We start from the raw sequence: 26516 nt of genomic DNA, 5'->3' as shown, positions 1-26516 counted from the left end.
TTATAAGTCTCTAGGACTCCAGCCTCAGGAAGCCCCGCCTCAGCTTATCGAGGCCTCTGCCTGCTTGGGAAAAACTGGGCCAAAGGTCTCAGAACTCGAGCAAGCCAAAGGAAAACATCATCTCCAACATGTACATAGCTGCCCTGTTCCTGGCTGCTATCTGGCTGGCTGGCTGACTCCGAGACATCCTTTGTCAGCCTCATATTTGCCCAGCCATGGAAGTGGGGAAGCTTTTATGCTCCTATCACATCCAACAGTCACCCCAACTGGCCTCTCCAGGCCCCTGACTCTCTTGCTGAGTGACTCACCACTGGTTCCTAAGCCTCTCTGTGCTGTGGGATGTTGTTATTCTTTTAATACCAGCCCTTCCAGCAGCTGAGAGTAGGTGATGCCTCACATGTGAGGGGTCTGTGGAGTCGGCTCGTTTCCTCTGATCTTTGTGGCCCACCATTATGCTCAACACAGCTCTACCCGGCTTCCAAGAGAGATGCAGCTGGTGCTGCTGGAGAGCTTCAGGGTCCCTCGAGAGGAGACTGACTTGAAGTTCAGGTTCTCTAAAAAGGAGAGGTGTAAGCAGGAGCCTGGAGACAGCCAGAGAGGAATAACTTCTCCTCAGAAATCTGTCTACTGAATGGCAGCGTGGGGTCCCACCGTGACCTTCAACCTGGGTGCTCTGCCCGTGCATGCAGATCCACTCCCGTGGGCATGCACCTGTGGCTGCCAGAGGCTGACGTCAATGTCTTCCTCCACCACTCTCAGTCTTAGTTTTTGTGTGTGTCTTAGAGATGGAGTGTGTCTCTCTCTCTCTCTGAGCCTGCAGTTTGCCTATTGGGCTAGACTGGCCGGCCAAAGAGCCACTGGGATCTGCCTGTCTCTGCCCCTCCAGAACTGGGGTTATACATGTGTGCTTTTCGGAAGGTGTGGGGTTCTAAACCCGAGTCCCCACCCTTTCACTTTACCCACTGAGCCACCTCCCCAGCTCCGCTGCCACTTCTTAAAACAAAAGTCCCTGCCATCCGATGTTCTAGGTGAGCCTCTGCCTCACCCTTCTCATGGCACCAGGCCCCTAGCTCTCACAATGATCTTGTGTTCACTCAGCAGCTGATGCACTTAACCCCGACATCTAATGCAGGTCTGGGAAGGAGTCACAAGAACTAGGGTGGTTCTTGGTTGGTCTATTTCCCTGAAGCCAGAAGCTCTAGCTAGCTCCCAAACCCGAGCCTCCTGGGTCTCCTATCACCTTTATGTTCTTGTCTCCATACTGTTGAATCCAGACAGACTGCTGCTCAGGCCACGCCAACCTGCAGCAGCCTCTTTGTGCAGAGTCAGTCTATATGAATCTCTAGGCCCTTAACACGCTCTCCCTGGGGTCTAGATTGTGGGAGAATTTGACAAGGGCTGTTCTTACTTCCACAAAGAAGTTTAGAGAACTCAGGTTGCCAGACTCCAGGACGTCAGTGGCAGCATACCCCGCCCCACCATAATACCTGCACCTCAACTAGACGTGCTCCTCTTCCTTACTTCCTCCGAAGAATCCTCAGAGTCAGACTTTCCTCCTCCCTCCCCCACATTCATCTGGGCTTATGTCTATTCTAACTCGGTCTCCACCTAGACTCAAGCGCTTCCATGAGCCTTCTGCAGAGTTCTGTCATCAAGAGAGTTCTCTATTGCCAGCTGTTCTCTGAACTGTCCTTGTTTGTCGTCTGCAAACTGGGAATTCCAGTGGATGAGTCAGCTGGCATTCCCATGGCCCTTTCAAATGGTGGTTTTGATCTGTTCCTTCCCCACGCCGCACTCCTCTGGCCACCCACACCCAGGGCTCTTAAGTACTTGGGACAAGGCATGTACCCTCTTGGTTCTTCACGGACACCTCGAGTATTGAGTATTTGCATTCTCCATCCTTTCAAAGCCTCCTACTGTCAAGCCACATGTGGTGGTGCATTTCAGTCACCCCAGCCCTCAGGGTGAAGGCAGGAGGATCAGGAGTCCATGATTACCCTGAGGTAAGTACCCAGCCCAGACTACATGAGACCCTGATTCAAAACAAACCCAAACCTGTTGTCTTAAAGTCCAGGCCATCAGTCTGGGCCACCCAATGCCCACCATTTCTTTCAGTCCTGTGAAAGTCTTGTTCCACTTCCCCTCAAATGTATCCAAACACAAGGGCCAACGCTTCCTCTCTACACTCAGTACCTTCAACATTTTTAGAGACATCAACCTTCATCCTGGCTTCCTACGGAAGCTTTATTCGGGTTCTTGCCTTCCTCATGGTTTCAGCCTCCCAGCTCAGTCATAATCTTGACCTTGTTCAGACCCCTGTAACTTGGACACAATAGTACCAACCTCAGATACTTATTAAAATTAACTGAGATAACCCTCACAAATGCTTGTCACAAGAAGCCGGCAAACAGACTACTTTGGACATACTTAAAAGAGGGAGGGAAATAAAGCTGATTAACCTGCTGAAATTCTTAGTGCTTGTTGAGGCAGGGCAAAAAGACACGGAGAATCATGGGAACATGGGAAGGGAAGAGCCCCTCACCCTTGAGTCTGGTTAAAGCCTGTCCCAGCTGAGCATCAAGATTCCAACACATCACCATTTGCTGTGAGGGTGGTCCACAAGGAGACACCATCCCCATTCCTTCTAGACATGTTATGTCAAGAGAAGGGCCTCGTTTCTTTTCCAAGACATTGGGTGGGAATCTCCAACAAGACTATTATAAACTCTGTTGTGCAGTGAAGGTGCCTTCCTGCATCCCTTAGTGCTAGAGAGTCGCCTGCTCAATTGAAGTCCTGTCAGCTGTCTCTCGGACCTGCGATCTCATTTTGTTTCCTTGGCAACCTCACCAAACTGAACTACATGGCTATTTTAAAGACGCGATGCGACACTCTTTTAGAGAAACCTGTACCCATGGGCCCTGCTGTGTTTCATTTTCTCCCCAAACATCTTCTTTCCCTTGACTCTTATGCTTAAAATCCATGTCAAAAAACCTTCCTTTTTTTCTATGTGTGTATATGTGTGTGTGGTAGGGTCCATGTGGAGGCCACAGGTCAAAATAGGGCCCTTTCTCTCTCCCATCGCTCTATCTTATATTTTCTCACTGGAGTTGGAGCTTGCTGATTCAGCTTCACAGAGTAGCTAGCAAGCCTCAGGGATGCTCCTGCCTCCTCATCCTCAGCACTGGGATTACAGGCACATCACCACACCCAGCTATTTATGTAGGTGCCAGGGATCGGAACTCCGGTCTGTACTTTACCGACTGAGTCATCTCCCCAACCACCTACCCCAGCTGTCTTTTAATAAACCCTGATTCTGTTTCATACTTACTTGCCCAGAAAGTCTTTCTTGTGTTGAAGCCAATGTTTGCCTGAGTCTAGGTAGGTCCCTGAAAAAACTAAAAGGACTCTTCAGGTTGCTGAAGGCAATAATCTGTCTTTATTGCAGGAACGCTTATGAGAGTTCCTTATTTATTATATTCACAGGGATGAGAATTCCAGGCTAGAATCTGTCCACATAGGCTGGTTGATGATTGAAACTTCAGTGATGTGGAGGGGTTGAATGTTGCAGTGCCAGAGCCACATAACAGTTTATCCTGGGTGATCTCTAGTACCCTAATAAGCTATTCCCCGCTGTGTCAGATCTAACACCCTGCTACCAGCCAGACCTAATATGTGACAGGTAAGAAGCCTTTGGAATGTACTAACTTAGCAAAGGGTTGAGTGTTGAAGACAGCATCCAAGGCCAATAGCAGAGCTTCCCTACCTCACTGTAACTTGTCTCTCTGATGTTTCTACCAATGTATTTTAAAAATACCTTGATTTGTAACTTTCTTTGTTCTGTTACCATAAAACTCCATGAAATTGCTTCCATGTTGGACAATATATTTGGGTCTCAATATATGTCCTCAGGTTAGGGTCATTCAAATTTTGTTCCAGAACAAACCATGTCTTTTATTCCTTTGAAAGGAGAGCTGTTTCTTTTGACAACACAAAGTCACATTTCTATTAGATTGGATGTTTATGGTCTCTAGTTTTATCAAATTAGTGCATTACATATTTGTAGTCCTGTGTGTTTGTACAAAAGCCCAAGGTTTCTATTCAGCTCCATCCATCTTAGTGACATCTGGAGTATGTGAGTGTGGAGGCCCGCAAAGGTTTCCTAGTGAAATCTGAGCTTGCTTTACCCAGCAGAGCTGCATTAGAGGATTGCTTGACCATGTGCATGGTTTCTAGGTGATTGGAAGAGTCTACCCTTGGCTGAGCTAGGGGGAGGTCTTTTGCTCCACCCCTTGGCATTTCTATAAATAGCCCTTTAGAAGAGACAGAAGGGGCCAGTGGATTAGGATCCAGGCCCTCCCGAGGTTATCCTGTGTTTCTATCTGTTTCCCTCTCCTCTCTCCTTCTATCTAAATCTCTTATCCCTCAACTCCTCAAGAATACCCTGGGGTAAAATGTGGGAGCCGGTCTTCCAGCTGGGTTCCCACATGTGAGGACTGCCCAGATTCCTCCAAATTTAGAGGTCAGAGTATGAGAAGCAGCCAGAGGATGGACGTGGAACTGTCTGGTGTGGTAGTGCCATGAGAAGGAGGGAGAGTGGCCTTGCCGTTTGTCCCCCAGCAGTCTGGGACACTGAAGGCTCAGGACCTGCCACTGAATTTCATGATAAAGAAGTCACTAGTGACCTTGATAGGAGAGATTTCAACGGCAATGGAGCGCTGGGGACAGATGACCAAAGAGACTGTAACACAGTGAATTTGCTACAGAGGAGGACATGGATTAGGTGGCAAAGAGTAGAAGAGAGGTTTATCAAGAGAGTTTTAGGAGATGGAGCTGTACAGGAACAGTATGATAAGAACAACCAGTAGGGAAGGAAACTGGGCACGAGGAAGAGGGCAGCGCTGTGGCACAGCCCTTGTGTGTAAAGAGGCAGCACAATCACTGCGCAAGTGGTGGCTGGCCATGAGCCCAAAGCAGGCCCTGTTCCTCTCTAGTGACAAGAGGGGGGGGGCAGGGGCGGAGCGGGGAGGGCAGCAGCCCTTTTGGATAGTTACTGTGTTCTCAGGGAAACAAGAGTCCAAGTGTTCAGCTGAGAATGAGGATGTGAGAACTTAAATAAAACTTTGTCAGATCTCAGATCTCTCTCCTCTCTCTCTCTCTCTCTCTCTCTCTCTCTCTCTCTCTCTCTCTCTCTCTCTCTCTCTCATCAGGCCACACCTCCTCTGCAGCTCAGCTCTACCTCCTGCAAATATAACAGGAATCTGTAAGCAAATGTTCTTCCTTATTCCTCCCGTTCAACAAACAGCTCTAATGCCTTCCTGGAACTGGGTTTGAGCTGTGGCCAGGCTCCCCACCTCCTAGGAAAACATGAAAGGACTTTCTGGTGTTCAGAGCGCTCTCCCCCACCCCTTTGTCTCTCTCTGTGTCTGTCTTTCTTTGTCTCTCTCCTCCTCCCTCCCTGCCTTCCTCCCTCCCTCTCCCCGTTCCTCTCCTCCCCTTTATTCCTTCTTTTCTTGATGCTGGAGAGATGCTCAGTGCTCAAGAGAATGTATTGCTCTTACAGAGGACCCAGGTTTAGATCCCAGCAACAACATGGTGGCTCACAGCCACCCATAATTCCAGTTCCAGGGGAATCTGATGTCCTCTTCTGACCACTGTGGGCACAAGGAAGTCATCTGGTGTGCATACATACATACATGCAGGCACAACCCTCTAACACAAAATAAATTTTTTTAAATCATAAAAGGAAAAGAAATTGAATAAAACTATTATCACATTGGAACACAACTTTTGCAGCCACCTACGTTTGCATTCCTGGACCCTAGTCACTCATATTTAGCTCTAGAATAGAGGTGACAGTGTTTTGTTTGTTTTGCATTGACAAATAAATGAAACTGAGATTTTGGAGGTGATGCAGACACTTCCTGTGATGAGCTCTGAATGCAGGAATCCAGCTCTCCACATAACAGAAATGCATGTAAGCTATTGCCTCTGAACTAAAACATTTCCTCCTGGAAGGATGTGGGAGGATTGAAGACTCAGGAAGCTGATGAAACTTACAAGGCTCAGAAAGCTCAGAAGTTTACAAGACTCATAAGACTTTAAGAGTGGGAGAAACCTGCTACAAAGAGGAAGTGCCTTTGCACATTGTAGAGTGAGTGCCAGGTGATGTCAGCGAAATCCAGGTCCATTGTTGGGGTTCTTAGTCTTATCAGTAAAGTAATTTAAGAACAGACTCATCTGAAAGCTTGAGGACTGTGCTAGGTAGTTTATGTCAACTTGATACAAGCTAGAATCATTTTGGATGAGGGAACCTCAACTGAGAAAAGGCTCCCACTAGATTGGCCTGTTCTTGCATGATGATTGATATGGAAGGGCCCACCTCACTGTGGACAGTGCCATGTCCAGCCAGGTGGTCCAGACTGCGATAAGAAAACAGACTGAGTAAGCTATAAGGAGCAAGCTAATACACAGCATTTCTCCATGGCTTCTACTCCAGTTCCTGCTTCCAGGTTCCTCCTTGAGTTCCTGCCGTGACTTCTCAAAATGATGGACTGTAATCTTCAAGATGAAATAAATCCTTTCGTTCACAAGTTGCTTCTGCTCAGGGTGTTTCAGCACAGCAGTCAAAACCCTAACACAAGATAAATTAAGGATTTAAATGAAAAGCACACAGGGCAGGCAAGCTGTAAATCTCAGCAGCTACCCATAGAAGGAGAATGGGGAGAGAAGGAGAAGGGGCATGCCACCTGAGCTAAGGCCACATGGAGGTCACCCACATGGTTTCAAGGGGTGTTAAAGAAAGAGTGGCACCTGGGGTATGAAGGAAAACATGCTTAGAGAAAAGATAGAAAGAAAAGGAGAAGGTTCATTTTCCTGAGTAATTCAGAAAAGCAAGTGATATTACAAAAGAGTATGGCTGTACTCTGTTAGCAACTGCACTACAGGGTAGGAGTTCTGGGAAGGAAGAGTACAGCATTTCATTAAAGGGATAATTATTCCACCTACCTCTTCGACATAGTTTGAGGTGGACCCACTTTCCTAGGGGTGGACCACTTTCCTAGGGGCGGTCCCCTTCCTGAGAGGTGCTTCCTTGGCCAGGATCAACTCACCCAGGTCAGAGAGGCTCTTCTCTTGACCAAAGGGTTTTCCCTTAATGGGCCTTTATTGCTATTCAAGCATAAGAATGCAGCTTCGGTTATCATCACTCATGCTGGAGTGGGCCTTTCAGTGAGGCAGCTGCCTCTGAGTTACTCCTGTGCCTGCAGATAACGTCAATAAACCTACTGGTTCCCCAAGCTAGACTTGAGTGGAATTTCTTTGATTTGTCAATGGTGTCCTGTCTGGGGTGACCACAATTCCTCACATCAAGTTCTATGCAACATATGCATCAATGTCATGTGATTCCACCTATTAGATGGGTCCTTTGAAATTATTAAAATGTACAGAAGTGTATTAAGAAAAGTAAAAATGGGGGGAAATCACAGCAAGACTCCACCAAATGGTAATTTTCTACAATGAAAGAAACCTTGTTGAATCAAGTGATTGTACGCAAGTACAATCGAGTAACTGGTTTGTCTACCGATTGCCCCAACTGTTGAAAGGGACTGGATCCCAATCATGACCTAAAAAGACTCCATCTTCTCAATACTAAATGAACCCACTTTTTCGGTGTGTGGGAGTGTGTGTGATGTGCACGTGTGGTATGTGTGTGGAATATATGCGTGTGTGTGTGTGTGTGTGCCTGTGGGTACACATGTGGAAGCCAGAGGGAGATGTTGAGTGTCTTACTCTGTCACTCCCCCACAGTATTCCCTTGAGGCAGAGTCTCTCATTGATCCTGGATCTAAGCTGGCAGCCAGTGAGTTCCAGCGACCCTCCTAATCTCTGCTCTCCAACAGTGCTGGGGTTATAGGTCTACATTTTTTACAAGGTTGCTGGAGATTTGAACTTGGGTCCTCATGCTTGTACAGGAAGAGCTCTTACCCAGAGAGCCATCTCCTCACTCTTGAGCCCACATTTCATGCTTATTTTTTTTATTTATAATAGTAGTAATGCTAACTATTCAAATCAATGATTTCCCTGGGTGTTCCCAGAGGCACACAGTCTTGACCATCCTACACTCTCCCTGTCCCACTCCCTCTCCTCTACTCCCTGTGTGCTCCCTCTTCTACGTTATGTCTTTTAAAAGACTCTGTTAATACTTCTTAAAGAAGACCAGGCATTTTCACTTTTCTTTGGGATTTGGATCCTTCAGAGTTTGCAAAAAGTAGAACCCATGAAGGAACTCTGTTAAGTGTTAGACAAACATTAAAAGGGAAATTGATTATCGAAGATGAAGTCTTGCACAAACTGTTTGTGTTTCAGGCAATTCTGCCACCTGGGTTGGTTCATGAGCAAGTTGTAAATAAGAACCTCAGGGTTCTCGACGATCCCCTTTAGCCCATGTGAGGCCAGCGTTTCTTCTTCAGCAGAAAGCCATAATCCGTGTAAACACCATGAAACACATTTACCCAGAGGCCAGGACTGGGGAATCAAAGCAATATCCTCCCATGCAGGCGGTACTTTCCACTGAACCAAAGGACAAAGGCTTTCGGAATTACAAGAATCAGAAACCAGAAAGTGTGTGTGTGTGTTTGTGTGTGTGTGTGTGTGTGTGTGTGTGTGTGTGTGTGTGTGTGTGTGTTGGGGGGTATTTCTAAGACAAGTCTAGACCTCAGTAAGTCTTCATACTTTGAGGAATGAATGCTGTTTCATCCTCTTGCTGATACAGTCCATGCAAGTCTGTGCTCCGTCAGGTCAGGTGCCAGCCGTCCATACAACCAACAAATCAGAGGCTGACCCGGATTATTAGCCCCATTTGGAAGATGCAGACATTGAGACTTGATGGATGAAATGGCCTGGTTTGTGGGTGTGTGAATAGGGGCTGTGGCTGGGAGTGGGTAAAACCACACCTCTGGAGCTTGTGAAGGCTTTTCATCTCCCTGGTGTGGATCCTGCTGTGGGAGGCAAGGCCGGCAGTGTTTCTGATTTGGTTGTTTCCTCCTATCTCCTGGGCGCCAGGCCTTGTCTTTTGTGATCGCCTGCAATGAAAGGGCAGACCTTTGATTCCAAAGCCTCCAGAGTGGTGAGAGAAGGCTGCGGGGAGTGTGTTTAGATTCCTATCTTACTAGGTCAGAGTGCCAAAGGAAAGTAGGGGAAAGGGCAGGGAGTCTGAGAAAGTTCTCAGCAGAAAAACAGTCCCCTCCTGGTGATTGTGGAGGGCATTTCCACTTTTAGGTGTCCCTGTGGTCCGTACCCTCTAGAGAACAGGAGGAACAGGGTGCTGGGGAGTCACACGTGGGAAGGGCTCAATATTTGTTTGGGGGACCTGATTAGAAGTGGCACAATTGCCCAGGATTCTCAGGAAGCAAACCGGTGCCATGCACAATCCTTTCTCTGGCATCTACTGTCAAGCCTCCACCGTCGTCACACATCTTTAAACTGGTTGAAAGGAAACAATTCTGCCCTCACGGTCATTTTATGTTATTAGGAAACAATATGTCACAACATATTCAACTGCATGAATAATTGGTCTTGCTTCTCTACCTATGAGTTCTTGGGATTTTATTGATAGATAATGATCAGGTATTTGTCCTGCTTGTTATAATGACTTCTATTTGCATTATATTTGATCATGTCGAGACTTTTCTGCATGGCTATACAGAACACTGCCATGGGCTGTTGAATGCTCCCTCCCACATGAACCTGGAAAGCGCCAGAGAAAAGGGGGAAGCGTGAACTTGAAGAGCATGTATTTGAAAAATCCAAGCGAAATCCTTGAGAGGTCTGAAGGCTATGAGAAGGGCGGGGCACATGAGTGGAGGTGGGGCTGGAGTTTGTGGCAGTGGGGGAGGGGGCCCACAGTTGGGGGCAACAAAGAAGATGTGTCAAAGCTCTGCCATGGTGCCCGGATGCTGAGAAGAATTCCAGATGGACCAACGGTGGCCTGACAGTGCCCCTCGAAGACTTCCATTTCTAGCCCGGCAGTGGTGGCGCACGCCTTTAATCCTAGCACTCTGGAGGCAGAGGCAGGCAGATCTTTGTGAGTTCGAGGCCAGCCTGGGCTACAGAGTGAGTTCCAGGAAAGGCTCCAAAGCTACACAGAGAAACCCTGTTTCAATAAACACCCCCCACAAAAAAAAGAAAAGACTTCCATTTCTACTCCCCAAGGCTGGTCTAGCAGCATTTTCTCCTAGTGCTGTGCTTTCCAGGAGCATTGTGGGAACCCTCACTCAGAGGCAGCCTCTGAAGTCAACAAGTAGAGACAGTAGATGGACTTGTACAGGATCTGTGGCCTTCCACAGTGTGTTTATCCTTGACTCTCACATTAAAGATGCCCTGAAGGGCACAGACCAAGCTGGACAGCAATGCTTCCCCCACGGAGCACCAGAGGGAGCAGGCAGTAGCCCTGCAAAACCAAGCTCATCTAATGTAATAGCAACATGCCTATCAGCTGTAAGAGGCAGATGGTGCCGGCAAGCATTTAGAATGATCACAATATGTGTGCTTAAGACAAAAAGAGCTTTCACTGAAAAGAAATCCTAAGCACATAGACATAACCCTGATAAAAAATACACTATATGAGGAACATTACAATATGAACACAAAATGATTTGCAGGAATATTTGATTGGGGAATTCCGACAGGCTAATAGGCAAGACGTCATGGCACAAGCCTGTAATCCCAGCCCGTGAGAGGTGGAGACAGAGGATCACAAATTAAGGACAGCATTGGCTACACTTTGCCTTAACCTCATCCCTCCCCAACCCCCCAAAATCAATAGTAAAAAGGTCAAAAAGAGGGAAATACCTTTCTAAAATGCCTGAAATACGTTTCTAAGATGCTAGAAGAATAAATGTGTAAATATCAACAGTAACTGAACAATGGGTAGCCCCATAAGAGCAATGTTGCAAGAATTAATGACATATTTTTGAGGAAATCAGTCCTTTAATAATAATTCCAGCTACTCCAAGTAGGGGAAGCTGGGAGAGGGGATACCACAGCAACCCAAAGAGCAAGGGAAATTCCTTACATTTGTAGTCGTTAGAGGATAGAGGATCATTGAGCTTAGCGATTTAGTGAAGGAACTAGATCGGCTACAATGTATGGCTTAGCCCCTCTATGGGGACAGCCTCTGCGAGTTAATTTTCCAGCCTTCTACTTACATACAAAAAGAAATGACTTCACAGAACAGGGGTTAGAGGGCCTTGGGGCCCAAGGGATGTATGGGCATCCACTTCCATTCTGACTACTTCTTCCTGAAACTAGAGTATCATGGGTTTTAAGGTCAAGCCTCTCTCCCTCTCCATCCTGTGTCAACTGGTCAGTTGGTAATCCTGGAGTCAGGGGCTGGTATCTGTATTCATGCATCAAGAGGATATTATTCATGTGAGATTGCGTGGCACACAGGACAGCTCTAGGTGAATCAAGCCAACAGTTCAACTAGAAAGGGGCCGTCTTTAAGAAAGAATTTGAGCTTCCCCAGGGGTCACAGGAGTAGGCAGAGTCAGCTGAAGGGTGATTCGCCAAGAGCTGCCATCTGGAACAGGACCGAGAGTTGAACTAATGTCTGGTGTAAGTGTGGGTGTCTGCTTACAGTCCCACAACTGCGCTCCCAGTTAGCCTGGAAAGATGACCTGAGAACAGATAGGTTAGTGGAAGTGGAGGTTGGTAAGGAGGTCCAAGCGGGGTCTACCACAGAGGTTGAAGGAGTTCAGGGTTTAGGATTTTTAAAGGGACCAATTTCCAGGAGGATGGACACAGGATGAAAGTAAAGGACATTCGGGTGAAACCAGGGATTCTAAGAGATGTCACCTGGATCTCCTTTCGCCATCTTTTAGCTTCCGGGTTTTTGGTTTTCCAAGCTGCTGATGGGGTAGGAGCCTGGGAAGGAGGGGGCAGAACCCCAGGAGCAGCGTAGAGCCCAGTAAAAAAAGAGAGGCCACCAGAATCCCAACAGTGCTGCAGCACTCTGGAGGGGCAACCAGAACCCAGCAATAGGACAAAGCTAGAGGGATTACCAAAGCCCCAGGAATAGGGCTCAGTCCAAGGGACCAGCAGAGCCCTGGCAGTAGGACGAAACCAAGCCAGGAGCTGGAGGTGCAAATGGTGAGACACCAAGCGCCCCGAGTTGGTTCAGATGAGAATGACCACCATGGGCTCATATATTTGAATGTTTGGTTCTCAGTACATTCCAGTATGTTCAGGAAGACTGAACCAGAGAATCCAGTTCTCTCTTTCCTGGAACTGAATTCCAGGAAATTCAATTCCTAGACTGTTTAGGAAGAATCGGGAAGTGTAGCCTCATTGGAGGAAGCGTGTCAATGGGGGTAGGCTTTGAGGTTTCAAAAGCCCACTCCATACCCAGCCTCATTCTCTGTCTGCCTCCATCTTGCCAATAAGGCATAAGCCCTCAGCTACTGCTCCAGCACTATGCCTGCCTACCTGAGGCCTCACTCCCTACCATGGACTAGCCCTCTGAAACTGTAAGCCAGCCCCCAATTCAATTCTTTCTTCGATAAGCTGCCGTGGTCATGGTGTCTCTTCACAGCAGTAGAACGGTGACTAAGATGGACCTCCACACAAAGATCCTTGTCCGTTTACCTCCCAAGTTCACACCAAAAAGTTTCAAATGATGAAGATTCTTTCCAGGTTCCAGTTGAGAGATATACGGAGGCAGATTTCAGGCTACCAGTCCTTTAATAACACTAGCTGTATATAGTGGGGAAAATCTGGGAAAGGAAATATAAGAGCAACCAAAAATACCCCCCCCCCCTTTTTGGCTAAAGATGCTGTATCTAGGGGCTGGCAAGATGGCCCAGGAGGTAAAGGTGTTTACGGCCCAAGCCTGACCACATGAATTCAATTCCAGGAAAGAGAGAACCTCCTCCCTCAAGTGGTCCTCTGACTTTCACCCTAGAGCTGAGGCCTGCAAGTGTACACACACACACACACACACACACACACACACACACACACACACACACACTAAACAAACTAAACAAATAAATATTAAAAAATAATTTTAAGCTGCTCATTAGTGTGAAAAATTTCATCAAAGAACAAAAAATGGGAGCTAGGCAGAGCATGAAGCTAGAGCACGCACAGACAGACACCTCACGTTTCCAGAGACTAAGACGTGAAGGAAGTAGAAATGGGGTGGGATTGTACCACACCTTGGCAACACTAGACTCAGCCAGACATTGAAGTATCAAGGCTGAGGCAGGAGTGTGGGAAGTTCCAAGCCTTCCTATGCTACATAGAAAGCTCAAATCCAGCTTGGGCAACTCAGTGAGATCCTGTCTCCGAGAGAAAGGGGCAGGGCTGAGAAAACAGCTCATTGGTTGAACACTTGCTTAGCATGCACAGGGTCCCCAGTTCAGCTCCAGAACACTCCCCCATGCACGCAGACACAAGCGGAGAACAACAAATGCGTTCTCAGGCTCTCAAAGATCTGTAAAGGAGACAGGATTGGAGACGGAACGCAGTGCGTTCGGGAGCGTGGAGTACAAACAAGGCAGAGAAACGCACAGGTGATCAAACACTTCAGAAAATGTTTTGTTGACTCAGCGAACTCTCCAGAAACAGCTCAGTTTATAAAAGTCAGCAGCATTTCTCCACATGAGCATTACCCGATGAGAAAATTTGAACAATAGCAACAGAGTAATATCTGGACATTAGTTGAATCAAGACAACATAAGACTTCTGTAGAAAAAGTTCTTAAACTTGAATGCAGCTTTCTCTCCTTTTGAAATCGGGCTGTGTTTGGCTACAGTGACACAGATCTAGAGGAAATGTCAACATGCAAGCCTTTGGACAGAGTGTGCAGGCTTTGCTCACATGTACATTCTGGTCAGCGCTGGTCCAGGACTTTGGACTCCCAGTCCTGTGAAAATTCTAGTATCTGCAAACTATTAGTAAATACCTGGCTTAATGAAAACTCCGGCCAGCAAATGCGACTTTGTTCTCAAAGAGAGTTCTCCTTGATTGTGCTTTTCTTAAGGATGAAATTCATCTCAGAAAAATGGAAATAAAGGGCCTATGAGATGAGACTCAGTCGGTGAAGGTGCCCGCCACGAAGCTTGATGACCTGAGTTCCAGGTCATGACCCACACAGTGGAAGAAGAGAGCGGCCCTCCCACAACTTGTCCTCTGACCACCAAACATGTGTGTGCAAACACGCACACACACACACACACACACACACACACACACACAAGAAAATACAAATTACAAATTTAAAAAGAAAAAGCAAGTAAGTAAACAGAAAACATCATGATTCAGTCACAATCGTAAGATTAATGCCTTCCTGTGTACCTGTATAGTTTCTTTTCTTTATTTAAAATCCCCCCCCCCCCCCCCCCCCCCCCCCCCCCCCCCCCCCGCCGCCGGGCGGTGGTGGCGCACGCCTTTAATCCCAGCACTCGGGAGGCAGAGCCAGGCGGATCTCTGTGAGTTCGAGGCCAGCCTGGGCTACCAAGTGAGTTCCAGGAAAGGCGCAAAGCTACACAGAGAAGCCCTGTCTCGAAAAAAAACAAAAACAAAAAAATTTTTTTTCATTTTACATACAAACCACTGTTCTCCCTCCCTCCCCCATCTCACCCCCCCCCCCATTCACTCCTCATAGAGGGTAAGGCCTCCCTTGGATAGTCAACACAGGCTGGCATACCAAGTTGGGGTTGGACCTAGCCCCTCACCCCCTGCATCATGGCTGAGTAAGGCATCCCACCACAGGGAATGGGCTCTAAAAAGCCAGTTCATGTACCCAGGATAAGTCCTGGTCATAGATGTTTTAAAGCTGAAAAGACATAACACCAAAGCATGATGCTAAAAACTTACAGCAGATAGAAAATGTGTGACTTTGCACCAGGCATCCCTTCTCCTGGGCAGGGTTCTCCGATCCCATCTAATAGCAACATTTTCTTCACTTGGTGTACCAAACAACTCACAGTGTCCTTTCTCTTATCTATGCAAGGTCATCCTTGCTCCAGAGCTCTCCTCACCCTTCTGGATCCCTTCCAGAAGATTCATCACAGCCCCTACTTCTCTTTCCCTGGACTTCTAGAACTGACCGACTCAAGGCAGAACCATCTTCCCCACTGGCCCCCAGCCACCTCCATCTATTTCCACACTCACACAGTGGCTCTTCAAACAGTGCCAGCTCCACTCACCACCTGTCCTGCTGCACAGCTAGGGTGAGGGCGGTTGCAGACACCCCTGCCTCCTTCACTATTGAAAACTTCCCTTCATTGCCCCATACAGTCAACAGAAACAGTGGGAATGCCTGTTGTACAGATGTCAGTACGTCGAGCAACTTGATTCTGCAAAAAAACATCTGCCAGGTTTCTTCAGGCAGTGACCTTAGATGGGAGAAAGGAAGACGACGGAGAATGGAAGAGAAGAAATGGGGAAAGGAAGGGAAGGAGGGAAGGGGGAAGAAAAGGACAGGAGAAATTATGGATTTGGACTCCTGCTATTTTCTCTTTACGTCATCTCAGCTCATTTCCTTTAACTCCCTACTCTATAAAATCGGGCTAAATGAGATAAACTTGTTTGCTTGTTTAGGGACAGGGACTCCCTGTGTTGCCTCTGCTGGCTTCAATCCCCCTATCTCAGCTTGGCAAGTGCTGAGATGATGGGTGGGAGACATCATTCTAGACACTTCCGGAGAATTCATCCCAGCCCCCTCTCCTCTCTCCCTTGACTTCTACAACAGATCACTGTAGACAGAACCGTCTTCTCCAGTGGCCCCTAGTACAACTGGCTTAGAAAAGATCATTTCAAAGTCATTAGTACTTGAAAAGTATTCAATGATTAGTAGCTATAATGATTAATTTTAGATATAAGTTTGGCCAGGCCACCTGACACCCAGATATTTAATGAGACATTGTTCTGGGTATTTCTGTAAGGGTATTTCCAGCTAAGTTTAACATTTAAATCAATAGATGAAGTGACGTAGTTGACCTTACTAATTAGTTAAAAGCCCAAATAGAACAGAAATAAGGAGCTTCCCATGAGTAAGAGCAATGAGATGCCTCCTGCTTGACAAACGCTTGGACCACCAGCCTCTTCCCGCCTCATCCTGAACCCTCAGCTCTTCCTGGTTGTCCAGCCTGCCAGCCCTGGACAAGAACACCACCATCAGTCTCCTGGTTCTCAGGCCTTTGGGTTTGGACAAGAGCTTTGCTCTGGCTTCCCTGGATCTCCAGCTTCCCACCCACAGATTTGGGAACTTATCAGTGTCCACAATCATGGGAGCTAATACCTTATGCGAAATCACAAACATGCACACACATGCCCGATTCTTCGTTTTTCTAGAAAGCCCAAAACTAATGCAGTTATAATAATTTAATTGTAGTTTGTATTCCTTTTCAAAATGATATTCCAAAAATAATAATACTCAAGATACCTTTACTCTTTTGTTTAATTCAGTTCTGTGGAAAATTATTTTGTTTGCAAAACAAGGAACTGACATGAATTCTGAGACACTTTCTGAGGTCATGAGTTCTGGAACTTTCTTTACTGCAGGAGGTAGCTATAGAAAAGTAGCCTTTTTTTCCTTTAAGGTCAAGGTTTTACACCGGTTTTTTAAATTTTTATTATTATTGCTTTCCTATCTGATAAGTTAAACAGTGACCAGAAAGGTAGGGGAACATTGGAGGTATAGAAAGCAGGCAAAGGTTCAGTAGGTTGTAGGAAGATGCCTGCAGGACCCCAGCAGCTAGTGGCTGAGTGAAGGACTCTTTCCATAAAAATCAGCAGAAGATGCTCCTTCTAACAGGAGGCAACCTCCAGCCATGGCCAAGAGCATCTATCTCTAGGTCTGTTTACTGCTTCACAAAAGTGTTTGTAATGGTTTGCACACAGCAGGAGGTGGAACCAGGTGGAACCTTATACATCACCCAGTCTGCAGCTTCTTGAGAGGTGGTGGCAGCGTAGTTTTTTGATCCCTGATCCCCATACAAAAGCGGTTAAAGGAAAATCAAAAGCTCATGAACACCGGCAATAAAATGAAGTGATGGCTTATCCCTTTGATCCGCCAAATTCAAGGGCTGATTTAAAACAGAACATTCGTGTTGGACTCTGAGAGTAAGAAGGACAGGATGGTTTGTAGGAAGCTCTGGGCATAGGAGAACCCCTAAATCATCTGCCAGAACCTGGGGGGAGGAGCTGGCAGACTGCCACAGGGACAGCAGCTAAACCCGAGAGCCCTGTTGACCACTAGTGCTCGTAAGCTTGTGAGCTCCACGCCCTAGGGCTGGAACAGCACAATCACTCAGGTACTGTTTATACTTTAACAATCTGATTGGTTTCATGGTCTAAACATCATCGTCATAATCAGCTGCAGGTATCAACAGGAACATAAAGTTGGGAGCCAGCTGTGGGAAGAGCCAGGGCCCCTTTCCAGGCCTGGCTGAACACTGAGTACAAACTGCTGAGAGAAAAAAGCAAAACTATGCAGAATAAGGACAAAGGAGACAACAGGAGGAGACGGCTGAGAACTCTTCCTTTCTTGGGGAGTGAAACAGAGCCAAGGTGTTACGGAGGACACCAGCGTGGTTCTGAACACGGAGGAAACAGAGGAAGGTGCTCTGGAAAGCTAACGTGGCCACTTCAACCCACATCACCTCCTGACAACCAGGAAAGCCATTTCACTGAAGTGAGCAGCAGAGAAGCATTGCAGAAAAATCCCCTGGATGCTGTTGTAAGAAGTCTTACACCACCACACTGGTCAGAATCACTAGAAACAGAAGCAAAGCCAAGGCGGGTCTGTCCTGGGTCATCTGTTCTGGTTGGAGGCCACACTCCTGACTACCTACAATGAGTTAAACTAGCCTAACGCAAGCTATGACACTCACGGTGGCTTTTTCCTCCCACTCGGTCAACAACTTTCTGTTCACTCCAAACTCCCTCCCAGTTACCATGGATTTACAACTAGGGGCATGTGCCAGACCAGCCCATCATAACCCTCAATTATCTATTCTCAATCCCTTCACGGCTCAAATGAGAGCCGATAAATCATTCACGGAGGATGTTTCCGTGGTTAATTTCAGCTTCATAGTTTTCTGGTACTTTTCCACAGCAGATGTTTTATCCATTTCCGTTTCTGGATTCATTTGAACAATAACTAACATGGGTTTTTAAATCCTTGGGCGGGATATGGGGAGGAGATCGGTGGCCAGAGAAGCTTTAATGGCTTGTTTCCTTGGTAACAGATCAAACTCTGCACTGGCTAGAAAGAAGGGCTGTGCATCACTTAGGACGGGTAGGAAGCGGGGACCCTTTGGGGACTGTGGTGGTAAGACAGTGGCGGGCTGTTGTTTGGCCGCTCATCCCAGAATGAAGGAGGCAGACAGCAAAGAAGGAACAAATAGAGAGACTGTATTCACCACTCAGGAAAACAATTCAAACAGGAAAATGGAGTCACCCAGGGGTGACAACTCGAGCAAAAAACAGTGGGCCCAAATTTCTTTAAAAATATATTTTTTAAAATGAAAACACAATGACATCATTCCCTCTCTTACTTTTCTCTGACCCTTCCCACACACACCTCATTTGCTCTTTCACATTATTTGTCTGCTTGAGGAGGTCAGAAGGGGGAGTCAGAACCCTTGGAACTGGAATTATGGATGGTTGTGAGCTACCATGTGGGTGCTGGGAATCAAACCCAGGTCCTCTGCAAGAGCAACAAGGGCCCTTAACTGCTAAGCCGTCTCTGACGCCTGACGTCGATTTCTTTCCCTGTTGTTAGATATTGTGATATAAATATCGGTGTTTTCTGGTGGGCTTAGGCGACCCCTGTGAAAGGGCCGTTGCACTCCCTGAAAGTGGGTTCACAGCCCACAAGGTTGAGAACCACTGGCTTATAGAGATGGCAGACTCTGGTTGTATGTATGCAAATAAAGTGAAGAATGAGGACCAATCAGGAGAGAGCCCGGGAAGGGAAAGCAAAAGCCCACCAGACCCAGAGCAAGTTCTCTGGCTGCTCTCCCTCCTCCCTCGATGTTGAGGCACAAGCAAGGAAAATGGACCAGAAAAAGTAAGACCGCCACTCCATCCTTCACCTCTGACCCCACCCTGCAGCTTTCGAGTCTGTTCCTGCTCCGGTTGTCAGAGGTTTTCTCATTTGTTCCTAGCTGGATACTTAGACTGGGCCCTCTTACTGCTGCTGCTGCTGCTGCTGCTGCTGCTGCTGCTGCTGCTGCTGCTGCTGCAGTTCCTGCTGACCCCAGTAGTCTTCGAGGGTGGGGTGCCTCCTGCTTCTATCATCAACACAGTTCAAGAACTATCATTTTTAGAGCACATACTGGATAAGTGAGTTAAGGCTTTTTTAATTTTATTATTATTATTATTAGTGTGTGTGTGTGTGTGTGTGTGTGTGTATGTGTGTGTGTGTGTGTGTGTGTGTGTGTGTGTGTGTGTGTGTGTGTGGATTCACTATAAGGAATCAGAATTAGCTTACATGATTGCAGAGGCTGACGAGTTCTCAAGTTTACAAGAATGAAGCTTTGATTGTCTTTTTGAGTCACACATCCATTCCCTTGATAAGTGAATGGGACCTTGGAACCTTTCATAAAAAAGGAAAATGGAAGAGAAAAGCTGTGCAAGACATCGCTGGAGGTCTTTCTCTAGATCCACTGTCTGCCTGACCAGGCAACTCAAGCTTCTGCTAAATGAAATCTAATGAGTAACTAAAACCACTAAAAACAAAAGAGCAGACCAGCATGGCTAGCTCACACATGGCTTCTGTTCTATCCTGAGCTATCCCTGCACTGGGTTTAGCGTTCACCTTATTGAAACGTCTCATAACTCACACTGCTACTTAAGGATTCGTGTGGCAACAGAGGACACTGTACAACACACATCAAACAGAAGTCCTGTTAAGAAACTGCCCGATACCCATCATCAGGGAATTGTACACCGTTGCAACACGGAATATTATACAGCATGAGAACGCATAACCCATGAGCACGTCACAGTGTGGATGACCTCAAGACTGAGCAAAACTGTCATCCAGAAATAAATACCCATGGGCTAAGGAGATGGCTCAGTGGGTAAGTGTCTCCCATGCTAGCATGAGTTCACACCTGTGTTCACACCTGTCTAAAAAGCGAGGCGTGGTGGCAGGTACCTACGACCCCAGCACTGGGGTGGGAGTGAGGGGTGGGCAGAGGCAGGTGGACTCTGAGGGCTTGGTGGCCAGCCAGTCTAGCTGCAACTGCAACCTTCTGGTTCAGTCAGACCCTCGGGTAGTGAGAGACAGACAGAGGGGGGTACCAGACGTCAGCCTCTGACCCGACATGCACACTCACAGCTGCACACAGACACTTTATACCACACACACAAGAAAATTTGTAAGTACATGCGTGATTCCCTTATGTGAAAACAAAGTAGACGAAACTAATCCACACAGTTCTACCTCGGGGTACCACTTACCCTTGAAAGAGGGATCACGACAGGAAGGGGCACAAAGGCAGCTTCTAAAATGCTGCTCCTGTGGACACGTTCTGGTTGTGAGAATTCACCAAGGTGTAGATCTGGGATGTATGTGTGTCTTCATTTGTATCCTACACACCTCATTAAAAAGTTAAAGAAACATTATTAGAAAGAAAATTATTATTTGCCCTTCCCAAATTTCCTCCATGGGCAATTACCCTCTCGTTTCTCATAATCTGTGTGTGTGTGGGGGGGGGGTACTTTGCCTACATGTATGTCTGTGCATCACCTGCTTGCAGTGCCCTCCAAGGCCAGAAAAGAAGGTCAGATCCCTTGGGACTGGAGTTACAGACCTTCATGAACCAGCGTGGGGTGCTGGGAGTTGAACTTGGGACCTCTGGAAGAACAGTCAGTGCTCTTAACCACTGAGCCATCTCTCCAGCCCCAGGCCTCCTCATTTTTTCATGCCTCACTTCACACCTCAGCTCCTTACTCCTCATGTGGTACTGAAGGGTCCTGTATTGTGTATATTCTGAAAGCCGGGGGCGAGGGGGAGATTAAATTCAAATTGCCCACAGTTTGCAACTTAACTACTACCATTTCATTTCCCAGTTCTTCTCCCTCACTCTGCAGATGTTTCTGAGGAATACCTCTCAAATAGAACTGCCCCATATGAAACTTGGTTTCCTAGTCTGACCTAGAGAAAATGCAAACCATTGTGGTCTTCTGACTTCCTCCAAATCCTGCATTGAAGCCATGTGTACACACATCACACATGTGTTTTAGTGTGTGGAGGACACACCTTAAGGGCAATCCCCAGTGAGTCATGCCCTTCAAAGAGTCCCAGTGTGGATGGAACTTACGGCTTCGTTCTAGCCAGAAGATGCAGCAAGAGAAATGAGTAGTCACTCCTGTGATGGTTTTTGTGATTGCAGACTATAACAAGTGTCTCCTGTTGGATGGGAAGAAGCAAACTACCCCACTTGAGGTGCCTATGAAAGTCACACAGCAGGTGGCCTCTAGGAACCAGGTTAGGTCTATGGAAACAGCCAGGGACCTCCGTCCTGCAACCATAAGGAAATGAATTCTGGCAACAACTTGGGTGAGCTTAGAAACTGGTGAGAACGTGGCCCTGCTGATACTGCATGGCAGCCTATGAGAGGCCCCAGCTAAGCTATGTGCCTCTTGAACCACAGAAAGTTTGAGATCACAAATGTATGCTGCTTGTATGAAGCAGGTTTGTGATCATTGTTTTGTAAATGTAGCAATAGAAAATAAATACACCCTTTGTGGAGTCTTTTTGTGTGGGGCACAGGTATGTGTATGTTCACATGCATGAGCCAGAGAACCACCTCAGCTGCCATTCTTCAGGTGCTTTCTACTGTTTTGTTTTCAAGACAGGGTTTCTCTGTGTGTAGCCCTGGCTGTCCTGAAACTCCATCTGTAAACCAGGCTAGCCTCGAACTCACAGAGATTGGACTGCCTCTGTCTCTTGAGGGCTGGGATTAAAGGTGTGCGCCACCACCACCTGGCTCTACTTTTTTTTAAACCAAGCCACCACCACTACCTCGTTCTTAGAACTTGCCAAAGCAGGCTAAGCTGGATGCCCAGTAAGCCCCAGGGAGCTTCCCATCTCCACTTGCCCAGCGCTGGAATTGCAAGCAGGCAGCTGTGCCTAGCTTTTTAAATGTGGATTCTGAGAATCATATTTGAGTCCTAGACAAGCACTTTACTGAGCCATCTCCCCAGCTCCTCTATGGAGTGTCTGTGGGGTTTTAGTTTTTGTTTTTTTGTTTTTTGTTTTTAATTTTGGGGGATTTATTATTTTATGTGCATGGGAATATTGCCTGCATGTCTGTGCACCATGTGTATGCAGTGCCTGTGGAGGGCAGAAGAGGGCATCAGATCCCCTGACCCTGGAATTACAGATAATTGTGAGCTGCTGCATGTATGTTAGAAATTGAACCCAGGTTCTCCGAAAGAGCAGCCAGTGCTCTTAACCACTGAGTCATCTCTCCAGCCCCCTGTAAAATGTTTTGACCAGAGGTCTGGACCAGAGGCTGGCAGGGGTCTGACCTCAAGGTGACTCCAGCCTCAGCTTGCTCTCAATTTTTGTCATCTGGGAATGGCAGTATCGGCACCCTTTCTTGTTTATTCAGTTGTTTTCACTAAACGTGACAATTATGATGGATTATCAAGTGTCCAGTGAGCACAGGTTAACGTTTCTCTACAAATGCTTTCTGGGAAGATTGATCGGGCAGAACCTGGCTTCTCCAGTGTCAGGACTAGGTCGAGGTCCTCTCAACATGTTGTCCAGGCTCATTCCAAAAGTCTGTTGAGTCCTAACTCAGCATGTAAAGATTTTTCTTCCCGAATATGTTACTTAGGAATTCTGCCAATCCTTCCAGATGCTGTGAGTAGAAGCCGCCCTCCAGCCCCTACTGTGAGAATACAGCAGCATCATTCAGCTTTTCTGCATGTTCCCAGTGATTGTTTCCCGGGCTTCCTGCAGCTGCAGACGGTCTGGAAGGGAACCCCGCCAGCCTCATCTTCTGATATTCACCTAGCAGTGCAGCCCACGGGCCAACCAACATTCAAGGGTTTACTTCCTGGAGGAATGGTGGGGCCAGCTCTTCTGGCCACTTGGTGGCTGGCACCTTGGCTGAGTGGAACTTTCCCTCACAACCAACAGTTCATAGTTCCCAGCATGCACCACAAGCACACTTTTGGTAAGCCGGGCCAGGACCATGACCACTCAGGTCCCATAATAAGGATTCATGTTTAAAGACACTCAGATGAAACTTGGGGCCTTAATAACTTACTCTATTTTTTTCTTTCTTTCTTTTTTGAGACCAGGTGTCAGTGTGTAGGCCTTGACTGGCCTGGCATGCCCTGTGTAGCCCAGGCTGGTCTCAGACTCACAAAGATCCATTTGCCTTTACCTCCCGATTGCTAGGATCAAAGGCATGCACCACCATGGCCAGCCAAACACGTTTCTTAGATTTTATTATTTAACATTAAGTCATGAGGATGGACTGAATGCAGATCATGGACACTCAGTTTATGAAAAAAGATATAAAGCTGGGTTGTTTTTTGATTTTTGGTTTTTTTTTTCTAGTTTTAACATTGTTATGAACTTGACAAAAATTTTTTTTTTTGGAGAGTGGTAGGTAAGTACATAAAAATATATTCAGTAGTGAAAGTATAAAATCCAATGCCAAGTTCCACAGCTTCAGAATGGCTATTCTAACAGTATAGAAGTTCACTAGACTTTGGGTCTAGTTAATTTTGATACATGGTGGTTTTTTTATTTATAAGTTTCTGATAAAATATAAGTTTTAATAAATACATATGAAGTTGTCAAAGAATACATTTATACACACTCACTCTGTAGACCAGGCTGGCCTTGAGCTCATGGAGATCCACCTGCCTCTGCCTCCCGAGTGCTGGGATTAAAGACACCACAGCCAGGAGAGAAAGCATTTTTACCCGCCCCATTCCTCTCTTTTACCCTCCTCTTGGTCCCTATGGGACCCTTCTTCTCCACAAGTCCCCTTCCCACCTCCTGCTTTCGTGTGTGAGCATGGCTGTGCGGCTACCAACCACAGCGCAGACACCTTGGCAGCGAGAAGAAAACCAGCTCCATTTTCCCAGCAGCCGTTAACTCCCACCGCTCCTCAGCTAGGGGTGAGCCTCACAAGTCTTCCTCAATAACTCTATTTTCCTTCTCCATGGCCACATTGAAAGTCTGAAAACTCCATATCCGGATAAAGTCCCATCGCCCTTCTCTGAGTCATCTTGCAAACCAGTTTGCGTTTGCCCTACTTCAGAGTGGTCTTCCAGAACACTCCTTTCAGCTCAGTCTATCACAGGGCACAGCTATTCCTCAAGTCAGCAGTGACTCCGAACCTCCTGTGCGTCTCTAATCTCACTGTGGCTCAGCGTTCGGAGCGTGGACGGCATGGTCAGGATGCCTTCGTCCTCCTCCAGGGAAAGGAATGACTGGTCAAGGCTGCCGGGGCGCGGGGGGTGGGGGGTGGGGGTGGGAGGTTGGGGGGTGGGGTGAGCTGTTCTTCAATGCTTTGGCTCATCACTCCCACGGGCCCCTCCCATGCTCAGCCAGGGTTCCCGGAAGCACAGAGGCTGCCAGCAGAGCTGCTTCCGGGGCTTTGCCCAATCAGCCCCAAGCTGGGTTTGCCCGCCTTACATTCTCTGCCCGTGTCGCTGCTCTGAAGTTTCGGACACAGATGACCTACCTCTGTCCTGGGACAGCTTTGGTAGCTGAGACCCTCAGGAATTTTAATCAAGCTGCAAAGCTTTCTGATAAATCCTGGAGTATTACCCAGTGACAATATGATGACAGCAGCCATTGAAATTTGTTCTCTGTTGGCCAGGCATCTAGGGACAGGAGTTGCTGTGCTCCCAATTTAAATACCTGTTGACAATTTCATGAAATCTATTCAATGACCTCTCTCTCCCTTTCTCTCTCTCTCTCTCTCTCTCTCTCTCTCTCTCTCTCTCTCTCTCTCTCTCTCTCTCTCTCTCTCTCTCTCTCTCTCTCTCTCCCCCCTCTCCCTCTCTCTCTCTAATTTGTTTATTTCTGTTTTGCCCATGAGAAAACAGCCTCAGAGAGATCTGGCAAGCCGTTCGATGCCACACCACTATTAGGTAACAGATCTGGGCTTGGAAACATGTTTGACAACAAAATTCATGTTTGTTTGTTTGTTTTTTCCGTGTCTATCAGCATTGTTGAGAACAGAAAAGGAGGCTGCCTCAGCACTGCCCAAACGGTATGCAAACACAGTGGAAGCTGCCGGGCAAGGCAATTGCTCTTCACAAAAAGGCTGCACCAGAAGCTAGCAAGCGCTCCAGAGCTGGGCGCTCTCTTAGGTTTTATTCTAGGTGACTGACTGTCTTACCCTTCTTCCCCGGCTCTGACCTCACAGTCTTTCAAGACTGGCTAGTTCTGAAAGAACTAGGAAATGAAAGACAGGGGGAGGGGGCGGGCCACTCCAGACTAGCAAGTTCTGCAACCAGGCCTTTGTGTAAACAAAAGATTTGCCAGATGAGGGAGATTAAAGTCCGGAGGAGATTTATGGAATATTGGCCCTTGCCAGGCTAACTACCTTTGACAGAAAAAAAAAAAAATTTTTTTTCTCCAAATGTGAAGAGAACATATGGATTGCTTTATAAACCTAACCACCCTCCACTGCTGTGTTGGACTTTTTGTGACAGTGACCTGAACAGGACAAGTGGATGGTGGAGATGCCTCCTTCCACTCTGAGTGACTCTGCTCCTACTTTTAAGTTTCTGTTCATCGAGGCAGGGAGGGTGTGACCCAGAAGAGCAGTCAGGTAGCAGTTCAAGGCCTGTGCTGGCCCCCTCTCTCCTTCCTCTGTGTTTCCATGAGGGGCCTCCAGCCTGTGGGATGGTGCCACCCACATTCACTCAGGGCACGTCTTCCCCTGACTCCTCTCTGGACTCACCCTCCCAGACTTACCCAGAGGTGTGCGCGGCTAAACCTTCTAGGCATCTCTCCACCCAGCCAGGCTGAGAAACACCTATCACCGTTGGTTGGTTCCTGAGTAATGCCTTGACATCCTCAAGCTTCGCTTCGCTTTTGTGACAGAATCCAGTGGTATGTTGGCTTCGATTGTGAGGACCAGGGAGCCAGCGCAGGCCAGCTTCCTAGGCGTTCTGGTGTGGAGCAGAGCTGAGTGTGGCTGCAGGCCTCTCAGAGGATGAAGGATGCATGGTGGGGTGGATGGAGAAGAGTTAAGTGGTACTTGAGCCAGAGTCTCCATTTTGAACTCCCAAAGAATCTGGGCCACAGCCAGACATCCCAGGATTCTTGCAAGCCAGCCTTAGCTTCATCAAACCCACACTCTCTGTTAGGTCAAATTTCCGTGAGTTTGACTCTTTTTTTTTTTTTTAAGAAATGAGTTTATTTCTATTTATTACATCATTTTTCGTGGCTTACACATAAAGGATATAGTCCCGATTTGGTGTTTGCACTTACTTCACATAAGGTGAGTTTCTTA

The 26516-nt window shown here is 47.2% G+C and overlaps 1 long non-coding RNA gene across 1 annotated transcript; it reads right to left on the bottom strand.

The window, feature by feature from the left end:
• Positions 1 to 5640: 5640 nt before the first annotated feature.
• LOC128105367 (uncharacterized) lies at positions 5641 to 24487 on the bottom strand. Its single transcript, XR_008216318.1, has 3 exons — positions 24038 to 24487; positions 20476 to 20606; positions 5641 to 6631 (listed from the first exon to the last, which is right to left on the bottom strand). It is a non-coding gene; the product is annotated as an uncharacterized LOC128105367 (long non-coding RNA).
• Positions 24488 to 26516: the final 2029 nt, after the last annotated feature.

The sequence above is a fragment of the Peromyscus californicus genome, unplaced genomic scaffold (genome assembly GCF_007827085.1).
Source record: "Peromyscus californicus insignis strain IS unplaced genomic scaffold, ASM782708v3 Scaffold_9__1_contigs__length_137607984, whole genome shotgun sequence".
Classification (NCBI taxonomy): Eukaryota; Metazoa; Chordata; class Mammalia; order Rodentia; family Cricetidae; genus Peromyscus; species Peromyscus californicus.
Note: the sequence above shows the minus strand (reverse complement) of the source record. Positions and strands in the feature narration are given on the sequence as shown.